The 22,029-nt window shown below is 40.4% G+C and overlaps 2 protein-coding genes across 2 annotated transcripts in view; one reads left to right on the top strand and one right to left on the bottom strand.

Annotated features, from left to right (window-relative positions):
- The window catches only part of gnb5b (guanine nucleotide binding protein (G protein), beta 5b), a 349,428-nt gene that overhangs the window by 99,412 nt on the left and 227,987 nt on the right, over window positions 1-22,029 (top strand). The window lies entirely within an intron of this gene.
- LOC127499882 (E3 ubiquitin/ISG15 ligase TRIM25-like) overlaps window positions 1-22,029 on the bottom strand; it is a 223,337-nt gene that overhangs the window by 39,505 nt on the left and 161,803 nt on the right. The gene's annotated exons all lie outside the window — the stretch shown is intronic.

Below are 22,029 nucleotides of genomic sequence, written 5' to 3'. Positions count from 1 at the left end.
GTTGACCAATCAACATTGTACATTCCAGAATAAGTTGCTGAGATATTTAGAAGAATGCAAATATTTAAAAAAAAAAAAAAAAAAAAGAGTTTTATTAGTATCAGATGTTCTCTTAGAATTCATCTTCAAACAGACAGAACAGAACTGGAAATGTACAGTTTCCCACTTCTTTCTTCCCCCTTGTCTTTCCTTGTGACTTGTTTTAATAATAAGAATAGACTTTTGCAGTATTTACTCCTGTTAAAAGGTCCATCTAATTCAACATAAGCCTTGATAGTACAAATGTATTTGTACCAGAGGGAACACTAACCACCATAATGGTGATTTGGTAATTATTATTTTCAATAAAATCATCAGTTCTAAGTACAGCTGCACCACTAATAATTCTCAATAATTTTGTTTGCACATGTCAAAAACAGGTTAAATGGCAATAAAATACCAACATCATTAACCAATACTACTTTTGATAAATATATATTAGAATAGTCTACTATTTACTCACTAATGTTATCCATAGACATTCATGTGAAATAATCCAGCATATACCATAAAAAAAGCGTTTAAGAAAACAATCATCTTTTCACAGTACGTTTCAATACTGATAGTGATATTAATGTTTTCATATTAATATTATAGTATTATTCTTGGTGTATTACAGCAATTATCCAAACAAATGTGTAACATTAATTAAAAATAAAAACTGATCTAAGAATGAAAAAGATCATTGTACTTTATTGCTTTGTCAAACAAGAACAACAAATCTCCAAAATGTCATTTTTTTATTCAGAATAATTAATATGAATATTCAATTCAGAATTATAAAAAAATAGTTATTTAAATCATAAATTATTATTATTATTATGAACACATAAACCTTCACATAAACAAAAACTTATATTTCACCCATATTTACACCTAGATTATTTTCAGTGTGAACAGCCACAATATATTGTTGCATTTTACTATTATTGCCACATTTCACCTGTGACAGGGTCTCCCTTGGACTTTTATTTTGAAGTATATTTTTGTTCTATTGTTTCCCAGTTCACACTTCCTTTGTTAATTTCCTGTTTCCCTTGGCTTCCTTTGTTCTACAGTAGGTAATATTCTCCTGTATCTAATTTAGTTCTCATTATCCTGTGTATTTATAGCCTTCTCTTTCTCTTTTTAAGTTGTCCGATCTTGTCTTGAAGTGATTTTAAGCTGCTGCTGTGTTTGATAGTACATAGTAATTAAAGACACTTAATGTAAAGTATGACCAAGATCACTTTTGGTGTCTGTATAGTGACATGCAGAGCTCTTGGCAAATGCCACTATTGGACTATATAGTAAGAACAGGTTGACACTTTTACTGTATGGCAAGACTGATACAATGTCTCTGTATTCTATATTGTTAAATCACAGAGTTTTACCGTTGATCCATTGTACAGCCTAAACCCAGGATAGAAAGGCTGAGTGAATGTGGCCTGAACTCTGCAGATAAGGGTCATTGTGTCAGAGACGCCATAGAAGGACAGAGTTCCTGTACTGTGATCCACATACACTCCTATTCTAGAGCAGATGGAAGCTGCGGGGATGTCAGTCTCCATATCATTGTGCCTAAATGAGTATCTGGAGGGAGAGCAGAACAAACTACAGGAATGATCAATATATGAAGACTTCAGATGCAAAGCCTCTAAGTGCCATCTGAAATTTTCTTTTAAAATGAGCATTTTTATCAAGCTCGCATGTTTATGTTCAGTTATTTCACTTTAATGGCAATTAATAGGTCCTTTTCATTGCCTTTCATTACACATTACAATCAGCATGTGGCCCACAGTAGGCTTCAGTGGGACTGCAATGTCTTCAGCTCTGGAGGAGAGTCCAAACAGTATGTCTTTTAATCCAATAGCCAACGGTTGTTGTTTTTCTCCTCCCTGTACTCACCTTATGACACTCAACAGCCTCTCTCAGCTCCTGAATATCTTTTTTTTTCACTCCTGAATTCTCTGCTGGGATTTTATCTGTTTTTTTCAAGTTTTTTTCAGGTTTTATTGAACACAGAATAAACAAACATCAAAAAAAATGTCATAAAAATATATATTACAAAATCATCATGTAAAATGCTGTATAAATATTATATTAGTGGCTTTGCCAGAGGTACGAGACACAAATAAAATTGTCAAAGACCATGCAGATACAAGTCAATTGCAATTGTTGTGTGTGCGGTGTGCAAAAACGTGTCTGTATGCTTTGACGCACCTGTTATTTTTGAAAATTACCTTTCATGTAGTGTGTAACATAGCTCTAAGTGAATGAAAACATCCTGCAAAGTTTTAAATCTGAAAGTGCATCGTATATAAAGTTATTGTCTCTCAAAAGTAAGAGTCGACTCTGGGTCAATTAAATGAGTCGTTTGTAAGACGAATCCTAAGCTGTTTCGTTGTGACGTCACAACGAAACAATAGCATATTGCCCACCCACTTATTGCGCACTCAGACACCAGGGAAAATTCAAGTTTTTTTTGTTAACAAAGTCCAATGCATTACCAGCTATTCACGTTTGTGCTCGGCTAACGTGGGAGTTTACAACATAGCTGTGGGTCTGTTCACTTACATAACTGTAAAACAAACAGTTTTTTCCTTTGCGTTTTTATTATTACAGTAGAGTGGAGCTCTATCTGTATTGTAATAGGATGTTAAGATGCTAGTCCGCGCTAACTAGTTGAAGTATTCTCTCTGTAAACAGTAAACATCCATTATAATGTCAAACAATGATATAGCCATTTTTTTACTTTGTTAATAGTTATGATGAAAAAGTCTGGTCTGTGTACACATCTGGCATAAATGTTTATCTTATGTTAGAGGTTTTCAGTTTCGCTTGGCATTCTGATACAGTTCCCACAGGTGCACCTACATAAAGTATAACAGTGACGCCGTCATGCTGCTATCATGTCTTATAAATAATGCAAACTAAGGTGACACTTACCATAGAGAAACGTCCTACTCCAGTCGTGATTGCGAATCAGTATCTAGTTGATCGACTACTTCAGATGTTTCATCGTCGGACTCAGGCCTCGAATTGACACGGTAAAATCGATGATATCTTTTCTGTCCATACATTGCATACAATGTCTTGTGAATTGATAGCTGTCATTCAATTATGGCAATGGGTGCACAGTGCACGCAGTAGACCAATCACAAAGGATTGGCCAATCAGAGCAGTGTAGGCTCACGGAAAGGAGGGGTTTAGAGAGACTGATTCTTTGAACTGCTTCTAATGAATTGTTTACGTATCTTTGAGAACTGAGGTGAAATTAAATGTATATTATGAGAAAACGAAAGTGTTTTTTGACCTTGCATGCATGTAAACCTGTTGTAGGAGACTCCCAAAACAATATTAGGAACCTTAAAAAAGGCATAATAGGGGCACTTTAAAGTGCATTCTCAGATTTAAAGTGTCCTCACACAGAAAACATTCCCAGTTTACCACTGTAAAAATATTTACTGAATTCTTTTTTTTTTTCTTTTTATTTATTTATTTGTTGCAGCAGGGTTTAGTAACATTGATAAACTATTATAGGTTTTGTTAATATTTTTAATTAGATTAGTCAATTGCAATTATGCTGTCTGCTCGTCTGTTCTCTTTTTCTCAGTCCTTGTTGTCTCTTCATTGATTCTGCTTGTAAAAAGCAGTTGTCATCACTAATGGTCAATCATCACTTGTAGAGTAAACCTACTTCATTAAATAACTTCAACACTGCTTCAGTGTTACTTTTACTCTCCGTAGAATGGATCTATATGTACCCAGAGCAGTGTTTTTGTAACCAGGGTTTGAAATTAACATGCGTCAGAAAGCCAAATGTGGGTGAAAATAAACCGTGGCAGGTAACGCATATAAGCTCAATAGCCAATTTGGCGGGTTATGATATCATAAATGATGTCCTCCAAACAGCAGCCTCCAATATTAGCAAAACATAGCATAAAGAGGATAACAAACTGGACAAGAAGAGCCATATCTTTAAAATTCAAATACATAATTTGTCTAGGTGCGATAACATTAGCGATATTTCAGCAAATTTCGCAAACAGAATAGGTCCACTGTCAATAGTGTAGTGATGCACGAAGCACAGATTGAACATAAGTCATTTTCAAACCAAGCTGCTTTCTGTTGGTCAGTGCAGCAAATTCACTTGACTAACTTAAACATGAGCAAAATCTGCATGGGGAAACCTTTTACCCTCATGCAAAACTCCTGAACAAGCAGATTATTAAAAAAAAAAAAAAAAAAGGGATACTGCCAATGAAGCACCACTTGGCTTTATTTATATTTTATTTTTATGGGATCTGCAAACAATGATTGACTGAAAAACTGAAAGCCATTCAATGATTCAGAATCAGATTCAGTAATAAAAGTATTTAAATCTAAGCAGTGATTTTGATTATTTATATTTTGTTTTCTGTCACGACTGGGTAATGCTCAGAGACTAGGTTTAAAAAGATCCATGCACAGCTTTATTTGTACAAAATCCACCAAACATAATCCAAAAACAGACAAGTGTCAAAAACCAGTAAAACCAAAAGGGCAGACAAATCCAAAGGGCAAGGCAAAAGAGAAGTCCAAATGACAGGCAAAGTTCCAAAACCACATGAGATATGAAATAACAGAAAGTCGCAAGAACAGTACTTGACAATACAAAACCTTGATGACAAATGCAGAAACAAAACAACCGATACAAATGAGAACCAGCTAGGGCAATCAACCCAGATGATAACTGGGCAAAAGGACTCTGGGAATAGAGCTCATGGCAGAGACACAGTGGAAGCGAAGAGCGCTCTCTAGTGGACAGACAAAAAATAAAAATAAAAAAGATTATTATTATTATTATTATTATTATTATTATTATTATTATTATTAATAATAATAATAATAATAATAATACTACAACTAGATACAGAGACACTGGGAAATAGAGTTCATAGCAGTATCACTGTGGAAGGGGAAGGAGTTCCCTCTGTGAACAACTAGGGCACAACAGCTAGACACTGTGACATTACCCCCTCCTTACGGAGCGGCTACCAGACGCTCCACCAGAAAACACAAAAAGTTCAGGAGGGAGGTGGATGTGGGGTGGGGTGGGATGGGATGGTGGGCCAGGTCCACGCAGGGGAAGAGGAACAGAAGATGAAGGCTCAGCCAAAATCCAACTAAGCCACACTGACAGAATTGAAGACATCCACAGTGGAGCAGAGGACCACCATAGCAGCACCAGCAGGCTTGAAGACCCCCATGGTGGAGTGGAAGACCACCACAGCCGAGCAGACGGGTTCATAGAATCCCATGGTGGAGTAGATGACCACCACAACCGTGCAAAGGAGTTTGAAGACTTCCATGGTGGAGCAGACAACAACCACAGACAAGCCGATGAATTAGTAGAATCCCATGGTGGAGCAGACGACTACCACAGCCGGGCAGATGGGTCTGTAGAATCCCATGGTGGAGCCGAAGATTGTACACAGGCTTGTAGACCCCCACAGTGGATCTGGTGGAACTAGAGGCCAACTCTGTTGATCAAACAGAATTGAAAGACAAGGCTCAAAAAGGTTAGTATAAACCACAGAGGCTACCACATAGCATGCAGACAGTTTGAGAACAATCCCTCTGGTCCCGCTGAAACTGGCAGACAGTTTGTGAACAACCTCTCTGGTCGCGCTGAAACAATCAGGCAGTTTGTGAACTGGAGTTCAGTCTTGGGCAGGACTGGACTCTAAAGCGGATTCGTCGGTTAGAGTAGACTGTACTGTAGAGTTGACACTTGGACTTGAGTAAATTTAGAAACAATCTCATTGGCTGGCACAGGTTCTAGAGTAAACTCTAGGGTTAAGCGGGCTCAAAAACAAAATCTTGAAATGGAGCGGGCTCAGAAACAGACTCTTGGGTTGGAGCGAGCTCTGGAGTGAATTCTTGGACTGAAGCAGGCACTGGAGTGGATTCTTGGACTGGAGTGAGCTTAGGAGTTGATCTTTTGCCAGTGATGGGATATATCGTCGACATCGTAACCACCTCCAAGACCCCCACGCTCAACATTATCCCTGAGATGCCAGCTGCTTGAACAGACGTCATCGGTGTATTTTCTAGACTAGAAGCCAGTCTCAAACACCTTGGAATTGACATCCTGTCTTCAAATGCAACATCCATTATGACCGGAAACACAGATGAGTTATCCATGATGGCTGAAGGCTCTGGTGTAATTTTCAAGATGGCTGGGGACATCCATGACGACTGGAGTTTTAAGTTCCCACATTTCACATGACGGTAAGGGGTAATATCCAAGCAATTGTTAAAAATTTCAATGAGTTCTGATTTGTGATATTTAAGTCCCACAGCTAGTCCAAAACATCTGGGAAAACCCAGAGATCCCAAGTCCCTACTGACACAAGGCAGCCAATGCCTGATGCCTTGCTTTTAATCTCTTCTTAGTGGAAAGATGAACAATACGAAAACTCATACTACCAAAGTCCAAAAAATTACTAAAACTCACTTGCTGCTGGATCTGTTAAGGATCAAGGTTCTGTCATGACTGGGTACTGCTCAGAGACTAGGCTTAAGAAGATCCATGCACAGCTTTATATGTAAGAACAAAATCCACAAAACATAATCCAAAAGCAGGCAAGTGTCAAAAACCAGTAAAACCAAAATGGCAGACAAATCCAAAGGGCAAGGCAAAAGAGAAATCCAAATGACAGGCAAAGTTCCAAAACCACAAGAGATACAAAATAACAGAAAGTCATAAGAACAGTACTTGACAATACAAAACCTCAATGACAAATGCAGAAACAAACACAACTTAAATAGACAAATGATACAAATGAGAACCAGCTGAGGGCAATCAACCCAGATGAGAACTGGGCAAAAGGACTCTGGGAATAGAGTTCATGGCAGAGACACAGTGGAAGGGAAGAGCGCTTTCTAGTGGACAGACAGGGAAATACAACTAGATTCAGAGACACTGGGAAATAGAATTCATAGCAGAGACACTGTGCAAGGGGAAGGACTTCCCTCTGTGGACAACTAGGGCACAACAGCTAGACACTATGATAGTTTTCGATATGCCGCCCAAACACTACATGAGTTTAGCCTTGAATTTTCCACATTCACTATGTTTGAATTATCAAAAACTCGATTTGAGAGAAGCACAGATGCATCTCTGTACTCCAAGAAATATTTAGTATGTTAAACATCTAGGCCTGTCTGCATGGGCAGATTGGCCATCTGGCAATTAACTATATGCACGGTTACTTCCTGGTTGTCGTTAAGCCAGCTTGGGCATTTCCAGGTGAACTGTTGACTGATCATTCTGTACTCGCTGTACATTCACACAAAACCATCAGTGGTTGACTTTTTAATGTTGTATTCACATTTTAATGCAGTTATTACATTCACCTAATTAGCCAAAAAAACAGTTTTACTGATTGCAATAAAGACGAAGCTATTGGGACCGTTTAAGAAATGCTGTGTCTGTAATTGGACACGCACACGCATTTTTTTCCAGCACTTCAAATGTTATTTTTAATGGAGATGACCACAAACATTATTTGTTCAACCTTCTGAGATTGTCCCCATTTGTAAAATCTAATGATCCAAAATGTAGGAAATCTAATATTTGATAGAAAACTCTTATTTAAAAATAAAAACAGACATTAATTACCACTATAAACAGCAGGTGGCGGCAGAGTAGCATTTATTGCGCTTATACACTATATTGCCAAAAGTATTGGGACACCCCTCCAAATAATTGAATTCAGGTGTTCCAATCACTTCCATGGCCACAGGTGTATAAAATCAAGCACCTAGGCATGCAGACTGCTTCTACAAACATTTGTGAAAGAATGGGTCGCTCTCAGGAGCTCAGTGAATTCAAGTGTGGTACAGTGGTAAGTCCATCCGTGAAATTTCCTCACTACTAAATATTCCACGGTCAACTGTTAGTGGTATCATAACAAAGTGGAAGCAATTGGGAAAAACAGCAACTCAGCCACGAAGTGGTAGGCCACGTAAAATCACAGAGCGGGGTCAGCGAATGCTTAAGTGCACAGTGTGCAGAAGTTGCCAACTTTCTGCAGAGTCAATAACTACAGACCTCCAAACTTCGTGTGGCCTTCAGATTAGCTTAAGAACAGTGCCTATAGAGCTTCATGGAATGGGTTTCCATGGCCGAGCAGCTGCGTCCAAGCCTTACATCACCAAGTGCAATGCAAAGCGTTGGATGCAGTGGTGTAAAGCACGCCGACTCTAGAGCAGTGGAGACGTGTTCTCTGGAGTGACAAATCACGCTTTTCTGTCTGGCAATCCAATGGACAAGTCTGGGTTTGGCAGTTGCCAGGAGAATGGTACTTGCCTGACTGCATTGTGCTAAGTGTAAAGTTTGGTGGAGGGGGGATTATGGAGTGGGGTTGTTTTTCAGGGGTTGGGCTTGGCCCCTTAGTTCCAGTGAAAGGAACTCTTAATGCTTCAGCATACCAAGACATTTTGGACAATTTCATGCTCCCAACTTTGTGGGAACAGTTTGGGGATGGCCCCTTCCTGTTCCAACATGACTGCGCACCAGTGCACAAAACAATGTCCATAAAGACATGGATGAGCGAGTTTGGTGTGGAGGAACTTGACTGGCCTGCACAGTCCTGACCTCAACCTGATAGAACACCTTTGGGCTAAATTAATGGAAGAGATTTAAGAGACAATTGTCTCTTCGTGCTGACACACAACACACAACACAAATATATTGACTGCGGCCCCTTTGTCTCTGCCTAACTGCCAGGAATGTGGCGAAGAGCGTTTATGTTCTGTGAACGCAGACCTGGCAAGACTATCTTCTTCCCCTAGACCCTAGGGTGGGGTCTTGTTTTCCTGGAATACTTTTTGTCTTTGTGTGTATTAATGAATGTTGTAATTGTGTAATTTTAAAAGTATAAACATTACTTTTCTGTATGCGCTGATCTGGGGAATGCCGATTTTGTTTCAACTGTTTTGCCATGAATTTGTGTGTGATCACAGTGTCTATTTAGGTATATTATGCAGTGTGGGGTGTGAATTAACCACTAGAGTGCAGTGCAGTGGTGAGAATTTCACTTTTGATTGCCGTTGTCCAAGTGAGGGCATATAAGTCTGATGTTTATTTGCAAACGTTATTTAAAAGAGATTTTTATTTTGCTGAATTAAATTAAATCAATAAAGTGACATTTTCTAATACAGTCTTGGTGGTGTGACGTACCCTCTGTTCTCCATTTGTCTGAGCAAATCGCTGTTAAAACAGCAAGGTTTGTTACAATATTAATAATAATAAATGTTACGCATTGGCCCAGTTGAGTTCATTTGAACTACAGAACCTAATGTGAACTGTGAATGAGCACTTGAGACGTTTCACGTAAGTGTTTCTTTCTAATGTGAAATTTAATTGTGTATGTCGTTGTTGTTGTTTGTTTTTGTTTTTTTTCAAGTGTGACTGTTTAACAGTGATCATTTGTGCAGTGAAAACTCATCCTAAGTGGGGTTACGAAAAATTACAGGTGTTTTCCATTTTGAAGAACCATTGGGTTTGACTATTGCATAGGTTAAAAGTCAATAACTTTTACACTGAAGGTGATTGTGGCCTAGTGAGTTTAAAAGAAAATTCAAAGACTGTATTTTTTTTATTATTTGCTTTTATTTATTGATTATTTAAATTAAAGTAACACTTCATTACAAGGAAGGAAAATATACACAGAAAATAAATCCTGTTTAATTTTTGTACTTACCTTTAGTGTATTATTTATTTATTTTCTTTAGGTTGAAAGCTGTCAGGGAGTAGGGGCGTCTTATCCACTTTATTAGATCAGGGAAGGGAGGAGTATTTTAAACTGTGTCTCACATATACATTTACTTCAGGAAGCCATCTCGTGACATTATTCTAACTGAAGCCTACCCATGTCGGTCTGTAGAGTGCATCTCAATAAAGTAGGACACAACATATACATTAGTATATAACAAGACTAAAAGCACTTAAAACGGGGACTATCCTTTCGTTATTCAGTCTTCCAGGGCAGCTCTAACAAATTTCCCCTACAAGACGGGCTAAATACCCAATTACACATAATGTACTTAAAGTACTCTATTTTCGCACACTAATTTTGTACTTATTATACAAAAAAAAATCTTCTTTAAGATAATCTTAAGAATATCTTGTCAACTGTGCTATTTTGAGACACCACGAACATGAACTAAAATGTGCTTTTAACATATTAAGTATTAAAATGTATTTAGTTACCATTTGTAGTACACTTATGGGTTCAAGTGTACTACAAGTGGTAAATAAATACATATTCATGCTGTCTCAAAATAGCACAGTTGAGTACACTTAAGCCTCGTTCAGACTGTCAGTCCAAATCCGATTATTTGTGTATCTGATTAGAATCTGATCTAAAAATTTTAATGTCCACACTGTGTATCGCAAGTGTTCAGATCCGATTTGTGTGTCCATGGCGCTTTTTCGTTTTCCGGAATATCTGCATTGGTTTCTGTGGCAATGAGGTTGCGTTGGTAGGTATACGCCAAAAACAACAACCGCAACATGGAGGGGTTTGCAATACAGATGTTGTCTTATTTACATCATGACAATGTGTAGCCGCCGGCGCTGGACTGCTGCATTATGATGAGGCAACGGCAGAAACATTTGAAGGTTGCATATGTCATTGAGGCTGTATCATTTCAGAAAAGGTGTATCCTTCGCTGCTGCACATAGCATTAATTCTGGTTAAGGACACTCCGTATACCGCATCCTTCACTGCGTCCTCTGGAGGATGCAGCCTTCGAAATTAAATGAAATGAGACACAGCTACAGGAGGCAGGTATGAGCGACTTTATTCCATGCTGTCGTCTCCCCCGGTCTCAAAACACGTCTCATTTATAGCCTATTGCTAATTTCTGCTCGTCCGGCACAAAGCCTTGTTTCTGCAGCGACTTGTTTCCTATAACAACGTCTTACATTTACAGTTTACATTGCGTGAGAAAGTCACATAAACCATGTAAAATCCGATCAGAGCGGCCAGAGTGAAACGGATTTCCAGAAATGCGATTTGAATAGGATTCCAAACCACATATGAATGTAGCTCGAAACAGATTTGTAAAAATCGCATTTCATGTGGTTTTTGGCCGTTCAGACTTGCTAAATCTGATCGGATTTGCGGATATGCACAAAAATCGGATTTGGACTGACAGTCTGAACGAGGCTTTTAGATGTTCTGAAGATTATCTTAAACCTTTGACACCTGTGTGATCCGTCTTGGCTGGCCCCAGGAGCGTATGGAGCCCCGGACATGACATGCAGGAAAAAAATAGTAGGCTAAATCGTGCGCACGATTTATTAATTCGTTCCCTCGATTTACTAAAACGTGCGCACGATTTACTATTTCGTTCCCTTGATTTATAAATCATGCGCATTATTTATTAATCGAGGGAACGAAATAGTAAATCGTGCGCACGATTTAGTAAATCGAGCTAACGAATTAGTACCGTGCGCACGATTTAATTTTTTTTCTTGCATGTCATGTGCGGGGTTCCGTAGGAGCGTACGATCACACCGGTGTGATTAGAACGTTCAGCGCCTCACGTGATCAACTGCCAAATTCAAATGTGCGTGCGCACTTTGGCTGCCGCTAAACCAGAGACGGACGCGCGCAGCGCTTTCATATATCACACATGCAGTGTTTTCAACCAAATAATGTTTATTTTAGGTTTCAGACATGTAAATACACACGAGTACTAACCAAACAATATATTTAGAGTTTGTATAATAGAAGCGGAAATAACAACCCTTTCCATTATAATTAGACGACACGTTTTATTCATATCAGATACACATTGTGAAAGTAATTTTAAAGTTTACTCTATTCTTCCCCAGTTCACCGACTCACTTACTTTCATGTATTTCGGGAGAAGTGGATGAATTCACGTGTTGTAAATCCAACAGATCCGATTCTCTGTGCGACGCAAACTATATGGCGGCGCCCACCGCGCATATATGTGTTTTTGAAAATGTTACATTGCCTTTGTGTCTGTTTAACTAGTTGTTTTCATGTTAATATACATCATGACAATAATTATAGCTCAGGTAGCCTATATAACGTGTCCCAAACCAGTGTTGCAACAGAGTGAACATGATTCCACCAAGTTCAACATGTCCCTGGATCAACATCTTTGTTGGTCCTGGAACAACATTCAAATCAACCAATCAGATTTCAGGGCCAAGTTTACAGTTTATGTGAAGTTTAGACTTACAACGAGGGTTAGGTGCATCTATCAGTGTTTATTCACCTATCATTTCCCTATGATTTTAGGGATAACTTATGGGTAGAGCTAGGTTTTGGGTTATGGACAAGGTTAGGGTAAAATTTTCGGTAACACTTTACAATAAGGTTCATTAGTTAACATTAGTTAACCACATTAGTTAACATGAACTAATAATGAACCACACTTATACAGCATTTTTTAATCTTTGTTAATTTCAACATTTACTAATACATTATTAAAATCTTAGTAACATTAGTTAATGCACTAACATGAACAAACAATGAACAACTGTATTTTCATTAACTAACATTAACGAAGACAGCAACAAATGTGTTGCTAATGGTTAGTTCATGTTGGTTAATACATTAACTAATGTGTAACTAATTAACCTTATTGTAAAGTGTTACCAAATTTCAGACAGGAAATGTTATTTAAGAATGAACAAAGTATGTTGATGCAGGAACAAGACTTACTTGGCAATAGGGTGACCGTCGTGACAGAGAGTCCAAACCTGTGCAAGAGATTTGACTGTGAGAGAGAGACTCATCATTTACAAAAGAGATTGAATCTTTGCAAATGAAAGTTTGGAGAGACTGAATTACAGTGTGTATTGAAGCACCTAAATGAAACTGAAATGTGTCTTATTTCTAATAATACATCCCCAGAACATCTCTGTGTCTATTTATCAGTCTATACACCAAACGACAATCAAAATAGCTTAAACAAGCATTCTGTTCCTGAAACCTCTCTGAAGCTGTGTACAGGATGTCTGCCATATCTGTTTCGGGTTCCTAAATAAGCTTTAAAGAGATTTACAACTTTAAAATAAATGAGTACAGTACATCAAAGTTAATGTCTGACATTGTGCTAAAATTAATTTCAAAATCACACTGAACCCTGCACACAAAGATCAGAAATGGTCTTGATAGTTTGAACAGATTTAAACCAATATATGCATAAAAAGCACCATACAAATAAACCTTCATATTGTTCAACCGGTTGTGTAACTACTGACAAACAGATGCATATAATGAAAAAATGGACAGTGATATTTAGTTGTCTGTAATAAACTGATCAGCAAAGCCCTCTCAAAAACATATATGTAGCTACACTTCATATTTAATGGTATTTAATATTTTATATTATATTTAATTGATGAATTTTCATGAAAACATTTGAATTCGGTTTGAAATTATTACACATTTGTTTTCATTGCATTTACACAGTTTTGACCAGCAGGTGCCACCAGCACTCTGAATTTTGGTTCAACTGATTCTGAAGTAAATTATTTTTTTTTTTTTTATTTTTTTTTTTTTTCTTTTGCCATAATACAACAAAAACACTTTTTAAATGACCTGAAAACAAGGTTTTTTTTTTTTTTTTTTTTTTTTTCAACCAAAATGGTGACTCAAAACAGTTATTCATTTAAATAAAACCTCAATATCAAATGGTGCTTATGTACAACTTTTGTACTTGTATAAAAACACTGACCCAAACTTGCTTATAATAAGTGAACATGGCAGTGCTGAGACAGTGACACTTCAAGACAGCATCAAGGGCAAATGATGCTCACTGCAGAGCCGAATGGATCAAATGGGTGGAGCATGGCCTAATCCAGCTTCACCTCTGTGGATCTAAGGGGTGGAGCTTAACATAATTAGGTTTTCCATCACGTATACTCAGTACCTCCAGCTGACCGGTTTTCATTATCAAATGTGTACGAAAGAAACTGTTCTTGGTTCTGTACTGGTGATGATTTGAAAACTGCTGCAACCAGAAAACTGCCGCTGTAGCAGTAGTGTGCTGCAACCTGAATATAGTCAACAAAACTAAGAAGTCGAAGCATGTCTCCTTTTCTATTGTTTTGATTAACACATTATAAACATTTACTTTGCGTCAAGATTTATATCAACTTACTTAGAAATTAATAAGCTGTTCCTGAAAATATCTTGCATTATTAAAACAAATAAATGTTTAGTCTGACAGTTTTACAATCCATTCATTAAGACAGTAATTTGATAAACATGTTTCCAACGTGTTTTATTTTGTTGAAAAAATTACACGCACGCTTAGCTAATCGGCTCTTCGGTTCTCAGTATGTCGAACATGTCTGAAAGAAACAGTTCTCAGTTCATGTATTGATTCGGGAACTGTTGACCTAGGTTAGTTTGTCACCTTTTTCACCGTGACGAGTTTGCACCCCTATAAGTAACATGTAAGTAACATAATATTTAATGTTTACTAAACACATCCTAAAAAAAAAGTTGTCTATTGAATGGTATCTGACATGTTTGTGTTTGACACTGTTTATATATATATATATATATATATATATATATACACACACACAAAACAAAATCAAATTTGTTTTGCAGAGGCTCTTAAGAAGACTGCACTGATGTCAAAGATCAACCGGCAAGAAGCTGAGAGGTAACTCTCAAAATGGTTCACTGGGACAAGAGACAGAGGAGGACTGAGGGTGTCTAGAATGCACAAATGACTGTCTGCAGTGTAAGCAGTACTGAAAAATAACTGCTGCTGCTTCTAACTGTCCCCAATTTATTTCCTGTTCAAATGTTAAAAGTTTTCAGTAAAGACTGGGCCAAATACAGGTTCAAAATATGTGTTAACTTTAATTATTACATTAATTTTTAACAATTATATCTTTTAACAGTTATAGGTATATAACTTTGAAAGATACTCCTTAATCTTCTTTAAATATTGTCTCTGGAAATGTCTTGATATAGCATAATTGTCACAGACACCCCAGGCTCTACACTCTCACAGACACAGCGCACGTCATCACCAGAGTTTTAATCACCCTCACCTACAGCCCATCAGCACCCTCACTAACAGCAGCACAAAAGACTCACGCTCTCACTCAGTCACTGTCCGGTCTCGTTTGCACATGGTCTTACCTGTTTGCTTACCTCAAGGACTCCACCGAAGATACTTACCTGTCTCCTGTGTGTTCCCTCGACTCCTCGTTGTCTCCTCGTCTCCCGTGAGTTCATCTGTGTCTGCTCAAGCTCCAAGTCTGTCATCCATCTGCCAATCCTGCAAAAACCAAGACAAGTATCAGTTCTTCTACAACAGGGGTTCTCAACCTTTTGCAAGCTGGGCCCCCCCAAAGCTGGTTCATTGCAGTTGGGGCTCATTACTAGGCTATTGCTATAATTGGGAATTGGCACGAGACCTCTGATATTAATTTATGCTTTATTATTAATAATAATTTATTATTATTACTAGGCCTAATAGTAGGCATCATCTGCATTTTTTACAGAAGCTTGCAGGTAGGTGATGTTAATGTGAGACCTGAGCCTGCTTTGCCTTGCAAAAATCCTCAATTCTTGGCTCAATGTTTGATAAACATAGTCTCAAATGATCCTCGATTTGTGCACGATTGCGGTATTTCGTTTTGAGTGCAGTCATTTTTGAGAATCCTGCCTCACACAAATATGTCGACGCGAAAGGAAGGAGAATCTTCAAGGCAACGTCACAGAGTTGAGGGTATTCCTGCATCAATGCTGCCCAGAATGACGAAAGAGGGCAGGAGCTAAAGAGTTCCTTCAGTCTACTGTCAATATTCAGCTCAATAAGCTGTTCCTGCATATCAATTGATAGCTCGTTTGCTGTGCACACAAACGGATCTCGAACCCACGCAAAAGAGCGATAATCCTCTTTAAAGTATGTCGCAAATTGTTTTCTCATTGCTGACAGGTGCTCAGACGCTGATTGAAATAGGGAGGAGAAATCGTGTGACGTGCCTGCATCAGTGATAAAGTCTGCAAGGCTGGGGAACATATCGCAGTTCCCTCGACTGATGCGGCCATGCCAGAGGTCTAGTTTTTGTGTGAAGGCGTGCACTTTGTCTGCAAGGAGCAAAATATGAGTTTCGCGGCCTTGCAAAGACAGGTTGAGGCCATTCAAGCGGTCAAATATATCGACCAAATAGGACAGAGACGCAAGCCACATAGTGTCATCCAGATGCTTCGCCAGATCTGATTGATTTCTGTCAAAAACCACTTCACCTCCTCTCGCAGCTCATACAACCGCTGTAACACCCGCCCCTGGAGAGCCAGCGAACTTCAGTGTGCAGAAGCAGCTGTTCGTGCCCTGACCCCATCTCCTGGCAGAGGACCCCAAACAAGCGAGAGTTTAGCGGCCGTGATTTGATGAGATTTATGATTTTCACAGATTGGTTCAGCACGGAGTCAAAGAGAACCGGCATTTTTTTTAGCAGCTAGTGCTTCGCGATGGACCATGCAATGTGTCCATTTCACAAGTGGAGCTACTTGCTGAACGCAAGCAGCTAGGCCACGCTCACGCCCCGTCATTGCCTGCACACCATCCGTGCCAACGCATCGGTCCCAAGCCAAACCATTTTCACGGATAAAAATATCAAGGACATTGAAAATGGCTTCTCCTGTAATGTGCGACTGAAGAGGCCGGCAAAACAGGACATCCTCCTCAATCGCCTTGTCCCGCAGATACCTGACATAGGTGAGGAGCTGTGCCTGCCCAGCAATATCAGTGAATTCGTCCAGCTGCAGCGCGTAGTAAGGACTCTTTTTTCCGAACTCTATCAGTTGCTCTCTGATATCATTGGACATGTCTACAATTCTCCTAGCGACTGTGTCATTGGACAGGGGTATTGCACCGAGTTTGGCTGCTGCACTATCGCCTATCATTATTCTGCACATGTTTTGCGCTGCCGGCAAAATGAGAGTCTTGGCAATTGTATGCGGTTTACCCAGTTTACTGATTCTTTTGGCCACTACATACGATGCCTCCAAACACTGTTTAGACACAGTGCTGTACACTAAAATGGTTGCCTGTTGCTGATGGAGGCCATCAAGCTTTCTTTTAAAATATTCAGCTGGTTTATTTTTAATGCCAGCATGCTTTGTTTCGAGCTGCCTTTTTAATTTGCAGGGCTTCATACTGTCGTTTGCCAGCACCTCGGCACACAAGACACACTGAGGTCTCAGATCAGCCGTGACTGTAAACCCAAACTGCAGGTATGCTTCATCATACCTTCGAAGCTTTTTTGCAGCTGGTGGTGCGTCGTTGGCTCGTTGGTACTCACAAGAAATTTCTCCATTTTTGTTATGTGTTTTCAATAAAGTTTAGCCAATATGTAACTGTGTGTGTGGCTATGTTGAGAGACGTATCAGGGGCTAATCAGTCGGGACTTAGGCACGATCTTTAATTAAACGAACAAAATAATTATTTTGCAGACAATTCAGATTTTATTTTAATACTTAACGATTGTAGTCCTCGTCAGTGTGTGTGTGTGTGTGTGTGTGTGTGTGTCTTAGTCGCGTGGGTAGTTTTAGCTAAGTGTAGCTACTGCCTAGCAGTTAAAAAAAATTACTGGCTAGGGCTGAGATTTGAACTAATCTTTAAAAAGAATGTTTGTGGGTTTAGTCTTTAAAAAGACTGTTAGGGTTTTGTAGTAAAGGCCTATGTAAATCGAGATTGATAACAGACTAGCGAGAGCTGGCACAAGCGAACTTGGCAAGAGACTAGACTAGAGTGAATGGAGTGCTATGTCGTGAGTCAATTTAAATGCAGTGATTTATTTTTGTGTGAGAGTGAGTGAACATTTACATTTACAACCCGCTATGTAAGCCAGGGCGGGAACGGCGGCGGCCATGCGCATGCGCAATTCATTTGCAGCCTGGACGCGAAGGGGGGTGTGTCTCCTCTCTGCTCTGACTGCTGCGCGAGGCCTGACCGCCTGTGAGTGCTTTTGGACGGGAGAGGGGCTCACGGCAGCACCCGCTGCTCGTTGAGCACAGTAGGCCTAACTGCAGAGTTATTCGTGCTTTTGAGTCTCCAAACACCACAAAAGTCTCCAAAAACACCAGTAAAAGTCGCTGGATTTGTCGCTTTTGACAACAAAAAAAAAAAAAGTCGCCAGGAGGATGATTTGTTTGTGTTATAATCAGTGCTTGAAGTGGGGGAAAAAGGTGGCGGTACTCTCTTAGCATTGGCAAATCATGACATTTTTACAGTGAAAAACAAAACTTGGAGATATTGCTGTTACAACAATTTATTGTTATTTATTTATTAACAACATAAATGTATTTAAACATGTTTGTGTGTGCGTGGCTGCGTAGCCTATATTCTGACTAGTTTATTCGTTCATATATATATATATATATATATATATATATATATAATATAAAAACTAAATACGACCTCACGTTTTATACGTTTGCAGTCCCTGAACCTTCCGTCCGTCATGAAAATGAATTCGGATGGTTCGATTTTCTGCATTTTTCGCATCCGTAGCAAATATTTTGAGGGGTGTTTTTGACAATTGAGAGCCACCAAATGACGAATATGAAAAAACAAATACGACAGTTTCGGACTCAATCAGGGTGCAAGGACCTTAAACTTTAGAGGCTTGCGCAGCTTCTCGAGGAGAAATCAAACAAATGAGCGCCGTTTTCTAAAGTCTATGAGCGCAGCACACACAAATAAACTAAATTGACATACTGCAGTTAAATTTTTAAATGTGGTGTTTTTATATTTATAACATTTGAATACAGTTCAGCGACATACACCACATGACCTGACGACCAAGAGAGCTGACAATTGACCATCACTTAATTTACCATCACCTCGCGATTGAAAATGTGACACTGATATGACAGTTCAACAAACAAGTTAATAATATGAAGTCACTTACATTTTAGACGAAATAATGACTGTTACAAACAAAGATCACAACATAGCGCATCTCACAGCAATACTCAATCGTGTTTTGAATGATTCAGTGTTTTGAACAAATCGTTTGAGTCAAAGATTCAATGACCCATTCACAAACATCTGTCTCATTCTTGATGAATCGGCCATTTGAACGAATCGTGAATGAACGACTCAATGACTCGCTTAATAAAACCGCTTATCACCTGCATTTGTGCTCACTATCGACAAACCAATCAAATTTGTTCAAAACTTTTTTTTTAAATCAGTCCAAACACATTTTACTTTTATTCAGGAGTTATGTATATACAAAACTATAACTTTTTATAACAGTAGTTTAGCGATAAAAAAAATTAGCAAATTTTTTTTTTCAGTTTTTTTTTCCTCCCATCCTGTAGCCTACTTGCGCCCCCCCGGGAGAGTGTCCGGGGGCGCGCCCCACCGGTTGAGAACCGCTGTTCTACAATATCTGCCAACGTGTTAACCTGCCTTCACTCACCTGCACTCTGTCATCATTCTGGTTGTTCAATAAAACATCTGCACCTTTATTCTTGTGTCGCTGTCCCCTTCTGTGTTGTAACAGAAAACAGGACCACACCGCTGAACACCAGTATGAGCACCCTGGACCCATTTCAAGAGCTCGTGGACGCATTGCGCCGAGCACTCACCGTCACTCCACCCGCATCTGCACCAGCGAACACTTCCGCATGCACCGCCGACTCTTCTTCACCACTTGCCGTCGCCAGTCCCATGGCTAAACCGGCGCCCTTCTCTGGTTCGGCGGAGGATTGCAACGGATTCCTCCTGAAATGTTCGCTGGTCCTGGAGATGCAACCGCACCTGTACCCCAACGACCGCGCTAAGATCGCATTTATAATCTCTCAGCTAGATGGCAAGGCATTTCGCTGGGCTGAACCGCTGTGGTCGCAGAAAAAAAACATTACACGGTCTCTCTCCAGTTTCATCGCTCACTTCAAGGAAGTTTTTGGAAGGCCGGCTTGGGATTCATCGATCGGTGAGCAATTATATCAGCTTAAACAAGGTTCAATGTCTGTTAACGACTATGCTCTCCAGTTCAGAACCCTCACTGCCTCTAGCAGATGGAACGAGCAGGCCCTCATCACCACATATCGACAAGGACTGGATCCACGCGTGCGGTTGCATCTCGCTGCATACGAGGATTCCATCGGGCTCGAACGTTTCATTCAACTCTCCATCAGATTCGCCACTCGTGTGCAGTCGTGTCTCGAAGAGCACCAGGGCCAGCCATTGTTTCCATCGTCACTCCGCCGACCAGAATCCGTCAGCTCCCCAGAACCAGCCAACGAACCCATGCAAGTTGAAAACACTCGTCTGTCTACGGCTGAGCGGCAGAGGCGGCTGACCCAGAATTTATGTTTATACTTTGGTTTATCTTGGCATTACATCTCCGAGTGCCCCACTTGCCCAGCTCGTCCCATGATGAGTGTCATTTTTCCCTCTATCAATAAGATGAAACCACTCACCACTATTGTAAACCTTACTGCTGCTGGTTTGTCTCTTCCAGTTAGTGCCCTCCTCGATTCTGGGTCAGCCGGCAACTTCATCTCCGGCGCCCTCTGCCGCCAACTCAACCTCAAGACAACAGCCACGCCGTCGACTTACCAGATCCACTCAGTAACTGGAAGACCTCTCAGCCGAAAACAAGTACGTCTCAGTGCTGGTCCTATCCAACTTCAAGTCTGCATCCTTCATGTCGAACAACTCCATCTGCTGGTTCTGGAGGAATCCACCTCTGACGTGATTTTAGGGCGCCCGTGGTTGGAGCAGCACAATCCTGTCATCTCCTGGAAGACTGGGGAAATCCTGAAGTGGGGTGACAACTGTTTCCTGGACTGTTTTCCTGAACTTCCAACCCTCCTTGTTCTGAAAATTTACCAGTCTGTGCCACGTCCATCAAAAGCCCCCTAAGGAGAACCGCTCCGTGGACATTCCCCAGTGTTACTCCCACTTCAGCGATGTCTTCTGCCCCAAGAAAGCCTCCACGCTGCCTCCACACCGGCCATGGGACTGCGCCATAGATCTGCTTCCAGGTGAGCCAGTGCCCAAAGGGAAGATCTATTCCCTTTCCATCCCGGAGGAGAAGGCCATGGAGGAATAAATACAAGAGGCTCTGTCACAAGGTTACATCTGCCCGTCTACTTCCCCTGCTGCTTCCAGCTTTTTCTTCGTGGCTAAGAAGGACGGAGGCTTGCGTCCCTGCATTGATTACAGAGCTCTAAACAAGATTACCGTAAAGTTCCGCTACCCACTTCCTCTCATCTCATCCGCACTAGAACATCTCCGAGGTGCCACTGTGTTCACCAAGTTGGACCTCCGCAGCGCGTACATCCTCATCCGGATACGTGAGGGGGACGAGTGGAAGACAGCATTTGTGACCCCTACTGGCCACTATGAGTACTTGGTCATGCCGTATGGATTGGTCAGCGCCCCCTCCGTATTCCAGGACTTCATCCATGAGGTGCTCTGGGAGTTCCTACACAAGTCAGTCCTGGTATACATCGACGATATCCTGATCTACTCCCGGAGCATGGCCGACCATCACCACCACGTTGCGGAGGTCCTGCAACGCCTGAGGGAATTCCACCTGTATCTCAAAGCAGAGAAATGTACCTTCCACCAGCCCTCAGTGCAGTTCCTTGGGTACTACATCGATCGCAGTGGCATCCGGATGGACGAGAGAAAGGTATCTGCTATCAAGGACTGGCCCATTCCCACAACCATAAAAGAACTTCAGAGATTCCTAGGATTCGCCAACTTCTATCGACGCTTCATTCAAGGTTACAGTATCATCTCCACTCCACTCAATAACCTCCTGCGCAGTAAGCCCAAGTCTCTGTCCTGGAACCCAGCAGCCACTCAAGCCTTCGAGACTCTGAAGAAAGCCTTCACCACTGCTCCCCTCCTGGTGCATCCGGACCCCGAGAAACCCTTCGTTGTAGAGGTCGACGCCTCGACCACCGGAGTGGC

Source organism: Ctenopharyngodon idella, chromosome 18 (genome assembly GCF_019924925.1).
Source record: "Ctenopharyngodon idella isolate HZGC_01 chromosome 18, HZGC01, whole genome shotgun sequence".
Lineage (NCBI taxonomy): Eukaryota > Metazoa > Chordata > Actinopteri > Cypriniformes > Xenocyprididae > Ctenopharyngodon > Ctenopharyngodon idella.
Note: the sequence above shows the minus strand (reverse complement) of the source record. Positions and strands in the feature narration are given on the sequence as shown.